The sequence below is a fragment of the Macaca mulatta genome, chromosome 2 (assembly GCF_049350105.2).
Source record: "Macaca mulatta isolate MMU2019108-1 chromosome 2, T2T-MMU8v2.0, whole genome shotgun sequence".
Lineage (NCBI taxonomy): Eukaryota > Metazoa > Chordata > Mammalia > Primates > Cercopithecidae > Macaca > Macaca mulatta.
In genome coordinates this window covers 184,613,538-184,620,830 of record NC_133407.1, presented here as the reverse complement: position 1 = coordinate 184,620,830, position 7,293 = coordinate 184,613,538, and the positions used below count along the sequence as shown (strand labels likewise).

The following is a 7,293-nucleotide window of genomic DNA, read 5'->3' as shown; positions in this document are numbered from 1 at the left end:
TTACTTGAAGAGATTCTATGTTAAAATTAGTGCTTCTGTCAGAAATAGATAAAATATTTAAAATGTCTAGAAGGATTTCAGTTTATTTCAAATTATTGAGGGACTAATGGGCTATTCTCCATCAAAGTTCCTCAGGGACATACTGCTCTGATTATAAGTATTGATTATTCTATTTTTCTGTATGCTTCTTAAGTAGTAATGATTTTTTCCAGAATATGCCTCTCTTATGTTTAATTGTTAATAAATATATGTTATTAACGAAGTAAAATTATTTATTGAGAATCACAATTATGTACCAGATATTTAAAATAATATCAATATGGCAAGCCCCATTATAGCATATTAATAAAAGTTCAGAAAGGCCAAGTAAATTATCCAATTCCAACCGTAAATATTATTTTCCTGTTGGGGTTCAAGCGCAAGTCTACCTTACTCTAAAATGCAAACTTTTTCTGTAATACCTTGAGGCAAACTTCAAATTATAACCTCAAGATGCTTGAATTACCTGTTTTAAATGAGGAGATATTTTTGTCTCCGGGGCTTGACACATACTTGAATAAATGAAGAAATGAGTCATACTTATACTCAGAGAGAGCTGTGTGTATATTTTAGAAAGACACTAGAAGCTCTTGGAAGTATGTGGGCAGTTGCGGCTGCTCCTGAGCTGACACTAACTGCTCATGACTCCTCTGTGGGAGAAGTAGGTGGTTTCCTAGAGGAAGAAGTTTGGATAATGAAGCCACAGAGATTTGCTGATACATTTGCTAGGCATGACTTCTGGTCATTTAGAAAGCTATTTTGTGGCTTCATCAATAAGGTATTCCCCAGCTGCGTTACTCCTTCACATTGTCATCTCTTCCCCTGGAATTGAAGGCTTCCTGGTCCGAGGCAAGGAAAATTATTCCCTCACTGCCAACCCTGATCTCTGGCTGCAGTAATAAGCAGAGGAAGTAAGTAATACCTGGGAATCAATTTTTTTGTTTTTTGTATGGCATGGGATATAACTAATCCTTTGATTCTGAAACGTCATTGGTGTGTAAGAGCATCTGAGCATTCTCAGTAATAATGGGTACTACTGTTTGCAGAAATTAACAGACGGAAGCTGAAGTCCTCATTGCCTGGGAGTTATATTTTCTTTCATGAATAGTTTATTATTTTCTGATTATAAAATAATATATAGGTGTTAGAGATTATAATGAAGATAAAAGTTGAAAGAAGAGAAAAATACCATTTACAATTTCACCACATTAAATAAGACTATTGCTAACATTTTGGTAGATTTTTCTACTACCCCTGGCGTTTTTTGGTAGTTGATATTATACTATAGGTATGTGTTTTACTTCTTTTTTGTCTGTTCACTTAGTATTCTCTGAACACTTTTCTAAGTGATTAAAAATGTAAAAACTCTTCTAAATAATTTCTTACTTGATGTTATAGTTACCTTCAATGTTACTGTAAAGGCTCTTAAATATAAATGCATAATGATTACATACAATATTCTTTTCTATAAATTAGCCGTATCTGTCCAAGTCATATACCTTGTTGTTCATAGAACTAAGACTAGAAACAGTTTGCTCTTATTAAACTAAAGGAATAAAAAAAGTAAATTTTTTTGGTTTTGTTTTTTCACATTCTTGATGAAGGCTAATATTAAAAATAAAATTGGGATTTTGATTAAAATTAAAATTATGTACTCTTAAAGAAGTGCTTCACTTAGTATATTCTGTCATTTTTTTCAAGGTTCCCACATGATCATTCTGTTTTTAACGAGCTGAATGCAAGGAAAGAACAATGCCAGTAGTATGCTCTACAGGGATTTATTTCGCCTGTTAAAGAATACATCACCTTTGTGTCTATATCAGATGGAATATAAGCAGATTTTTACTGACACATGATATAATATTACGGCATCTGCTATAGGTTTGTAGAACTGGGTTATGTTGTGGTTTTAATTATAACAATTTGATCTATAGTTTGAGTATGAACACTGAGATCTCCCCTTCCAAACTTTTCTTGTCATTTTTTACAGATGAAGAAATAAGAATGTGGAAGCATAATCATTTGTCCGAGGTCACAGAGGGAGATGATTACACAGCTGGAATGTAAGCCTCAGTACTTTACTGAATCCTTGGCTTTGTCCATAGGCCCAGCTACAGGCATAAAGCTTTTCTCTTCCCCAGCAGTGACTTCGAGTACCAGCTTTCAGATTTATTTGACATTGAATCTAAGCTTTGTGACCAGTATTTAGCAGGAGAAGAAGGGGAGGAATTACTTATCCCTTGGCATACATTAGCATGCAAATAAACCCTTTCTCTGCATTGTGGAAGGGTCTGAAATTATCACATATACAATGTATCTTTTATCAATGCCCTTGAATACAAATATTACTTTGAAGAATCCAGATTTAGAGGCCTTCTCCAAACATTTGCATTGTGTCTTTTTCTTGGGATCAGAACTTCTACCTATAGTCATTTTAAGAAAAAAGATCATGAATCAATTAATTTATTCATTATTTACACCCTTATATTCTCTCCCAAATGTTTTAATGTGATGTACATTGTATACATGTACACAATAAATCTTTATATTTAAATATAATGTTATAATCACAAAATGAGAATAATTATTACAACCATTCATTCAAATAGCTTGATTATATCATTGAGCTTTTCTTTTAATTCTGGGTTTTTTGCTGTCTAGTTTAAATCAGAATGGCATCTCATTTAATTAACAGAAACCTGAGTTTATTTGATTAATGGAAACAAGATGATTTCAAGTGTGATACACTTTTTCTGTACTAACGTTTAAGATACATTTATTACAACCGGCCACTTCATAATGGGCCATAACCATTGTTTAAAGACAATGGCTACTGTTGTTTGAAAGCTAAGGAAAGATCCAATGCTACCAGATGTATATCGGCTGAGAAATGATCAGCTAAAACTACAGGCTGAAATGCTATATAAGGTAGGCAATAAAATTAGAGAATATTTGCCAAACCCAAGCAGCAAAGAGGACCCAGCTTAGAAGTAATGTAAATTTTAAAGCTCTTTACCAGTGGTAAGCTAATTTGAAATATTAGAAGTTATTATTTGTTTTATGCTTCTCTCTCTAGCAGTATAGTTTTTCACTGGCTTGTAAGAGCTCTTTTATTAGTAATGATATCAACCCTTCTTCTCTAAATTAGTTTTTTGCTTATTTAAAATTTCTGAATTTTTCTCTAACATGACAGTGATTCTGATGCAGTAGTTCTCAATTGGGGTAGTTTTGTACTCCAAGGGACATTCTGGCAATGTCTGGAGACATTTTTGGTTGTCAGAACTAAGAGGACTGTGTTCTGGGCATTTAGTGGTTAGAGGACAAGAGTGCTGCTAAACATCCTATAATGGACAGGGTGTCACTCACAACAAAGAAGTATCCAACTCCAAATGTCAATAATGCTGCAGATGAAAAACCCTGGTCTAAGGAATCATCATCCTGGTGTATTTTGTTTTTCAAGTAGCTGGGAAGAATGTGAAGAATTCTCCAGAATTTTTCAAGATATTCTAAGTACCTATTTATTTTATAATCCTTGAAGACTTACTAAGTACCCACAAGCTGGTTGAGGAAAGCCAGTATCAAAATAAATATGAAATCATATTTATTTTTCTCTGATTAATCAAGGTCATCATGTTTTTAGATGCTCTGCAAAGAAAATTGGTCAAAACGTAAGACTGGTCCTCACATTAAATCATCCAAACTAGTAACACTCCTCTAAAAGCCTTCCCTCTTGGAACATTCTTGACTTTCACATAATCAGTAGGCAACCTCCTTAGTCAAGGAGTCCTCTCTAACTGGCAAACATATTGTTTGGAAGAATGATCTTTTCTTCCTCCTTGCTGGCTTTAGTTTCAGACAGCTAATTACAAGTCCTTGTTCTTCCTGTGACTTAAGGCAAATTACAATACCTTTTTTTCATGCCTAATTTTATTTAAAGATTTGAAAACTGTATTGCGATATAACTGACATACAATAAATTACACAAAGTGTACAATTGAATACGTTTGGATATATGTATACACTAAAAAACTTCACCGCAATGAAGATAGCAAACATATTCATTACCTACAATGAAGATAGAGAACATATTCATCACCTGCGAAACCTTCACTTGCCCCTTTGTAATACCTTCCACTTGTCCCTCCCTGCCTCCTCTCCTTGTTCTCAAGCAACCACTCATTTGCCTTCTGTCACTATAGATTAGTTTGCATTTTAAAAGAATTTTATAAACTGGAAGAGTCATACAAAATGTCTTAGGGAATTTTTTTCACTCAGTATAATTATTTCAAGATGTATTCCTGTGGCTGAGTGTATCAATAGTTGAGTTATTTTTATACTCAGTAGAATTCTGTTGTGTGGATAAACCCCAATGTATTTATCCATTCACCTAGTAGTAGACACTTAGGATATAATACTTTTTCTTTCGTAAAGTTTTTCACTATCTCTTGATGTTTACTTTTGTAAATGACTATTTTTCTGAGTGCACTGAGTGATAACCAAGCAAAACTCTTTGAAAATCTATCCACCAAAAATATTGCTGAAATGTAGTTTTTGTGAAATTTGACACCTCACTTTGGACCTCAAAGAGAAAGATATTGGATAAACATGAAAATGACTACTTCTAGTATCACAAAAAGAATAAAAAATAAGAAATAATTATACTACTAACTGCCTGAATCATCAGCCATTTTTCTTACATTTTTAAAAGCAATTGGTCTTCTCAGATTCTCAGTTTGAGGGAATGAGATTTCTTCCCACTTGGGAAGTGGGAAGCAGTAAGATAAAAATCACTCAGGAAATGTGAAAAGACTTGGCTTGTTAAGTTGGGTAACTGTGCAGCTGAAAATCACAATAATAAACTGCCTTTTTAACCTGGATGAAATCTTTTTTACGTTTCATATTTCAGCATTCAAGAACTCTTTTGGAGGGCTTCCATCTCTCCAATTAGTTGCTAGTAAAATACAAAAACTCTGCTTCTTGCAGGGTGTTTGATGTGGAAGATATTGATTAACAATTACTCACCAGGAAACAGGAACACTCTTTTGATCTTCCTAGTTCACCCTTGTTAAGCTGATTTAAGAGCTCCTCATCATGGTGCCCATGAGTGCTACATCAAATAATACATGTCAAAGCCCTAAAATATGAAGCAATTTCTGGTTAATAAGGAGTTTTTGAACAGAAGGGAATCTGTAACACTGTAAGCTTTTCAGTCTGAGAGTTAAGTAGATATAAACAGGATGAGGAAAGAATACACAATAAGCAACTTATCTCGTTAATTTTCCACACATTCCTAGACGTGTGTGAGTGTATAAGCCGGACTTTTATTGTTGAACTGTCACTTTCACTGCATCAATTTAAAAATATAGCCGAAGAACATGTTTTATTTAGAGTTTGTTTTTAAAACTAACCAGTTAAATTGATCAGTTGTCAGATCTTACTTGATTACATCTAAGATATTCTCACAGGAAACTGATTATGATAAGAACTTAAGTTCTATCATCTGCTTCTAGTAACTTAGTACAAGAAGCATTTTTTATTTCAAAGGCCCATTTCTAATCTTTTATTATTCGAAAATGAAAAATATATTTTTCTAGTGTTACTGAGAAACACCAAAGGACCCACCCAACTCCCAGGCTACTCACTGTTCTTTCTCTTAATTGCTTTTGCATCATGTCCAAGTCTGAGCATTTGCACTGAACACATGCTTGATAAACTCTGCTGGCTGAAGATGCTTGTCTGCTTTGCATTCCTCAGTCTGTGACGGATTTTTTTTCTGCTTCACATACCTAAAGGGGCAAAGGTCAAATCCCCTCAGCTGCAGATGAGGTCATCTTGCTGATCGCCTGCAGCTGATCACAATAAAAACAAGTTATCCCATGTGATCCATCCTCCCTATTTAGGAGCAGTGATGTCATCTCTAGTGAGACAGGATGAGACATGCAACTTGTTTTAAATTGAACTACATAAATTTTTCTTCTGACTTCACTGCAACCTTTTATTTACATTTTAGCAAAACGATTAGTTTGGTCATCGTTTCAAACTGAAAAAACACCCATAAATGAAATAGAGGGAGCTTGTATTTTATAAGTAGTCATTCGTGTTAAGTTGAGCCACATGAAATAGCCATTTGTTTCTGTGTAAAATGATTGGATATTGGCAATCTCATGGTTTGTCCTAATACTTCCAAAGCACCTATCTCCTAGAATATTAAACAAGTTCTAGGGTCAGGCAGACCTTAGTTTGAATTCCAACTCTGCCATTTACTAGCTGGGTGATCTTGAAACTTTAGGGTAACTTTTAGAACCTCACTTTACTAAACTTAAAAAAAAAAAGAATAACATAATATGTACCTCACAGGGTTATAGCTAACATGTGTAAAGTCCTTAGGAAATCATTTGCCTGCAGGAGGCACTCAACCCATGGTGTTAGTAAAAACAGAAGTAATACTGGTAGTGTAGTAACATAGGTCCCTTAGCCAAAGCCCTAGGTCAGATGTGTTTCAGAGCTCATAACTCTTCTGATTTTAGAAAAGTACTACTGTGCTTATACTCAGGACTAGCTACATAATTTACAGGGCTCTGTGGTGGGGGTGGGGAAAGCAAGGCGTCTTGTTACAAAATTATTAAGGATTTCATGATGCCACAGCAGAGCTTTTAGCCAAGTGCAGGGTCTTTGTTAAGTGTGGGGCCCTGTGTGACTGCCCTGTTGTTTACATACTATCTCAATATATACCCACAGTGTTACCAATCTTTTAGAATTTGTCTAGCATGTTTTCCAGTTTTCACCAGGAATCTGACTCCCCACCCCCCACAAAAAAGTGAATAAAAAGAAAGGAAAAAGAAAACAAATAAATAAAATATATGTATACCCACAGCAAGGTCTGAGGACAGTATTCAAACACATTAACACTTTTCTAGGAAAATGTTTGGATATTCACACTAAATGGAGTACATAAAGACTGTAAATATCTTCCTGTCAGTTCAGGTCAGATTTATCACCAACTGTGTTTACCATAAACTTAGAAAAACCTTGCAGTTTTCAGAGCATTTTGGATCTGGAATTTCAGATAAGGGATTGTAGTGGGGTTTACATTGTGTTTTCCAGGCTAGCCACACATTGGGGGTTTATGTAAAAGACCTGAAGGTCAATCTGTGAATATTGAAGCCAAGGGCAATTGGGTTCCAATCCTGTTTTGACACATAGTTGTTGTGAGACTTTAGGCAAGACAGTTTGGAGGCAGTGTTATAATGTGGT

The 7,293-nt window shown here is 34.6% G+C and overlaps 1 non-coding gene across 1 annotated transcript; it reads left to right on the top strand.

Annotated features, from left to right (window-relative positions):
* Positions 1 to 6,774: 6,774 nt before the first annotated feature.
* Positions 6,775 to 6,836, top strand: LOC114676570 (U7 small nuclear RNA). Its single transcript, XR_003727621.1, has one exon. It is a non-coding gene; the product is annotated as a U7 small nuclear RNA (small nuclear RNA).
* The last annotated feature ends 457 nt before the right edge of the window (positions 6,837 to 7,293 follow it).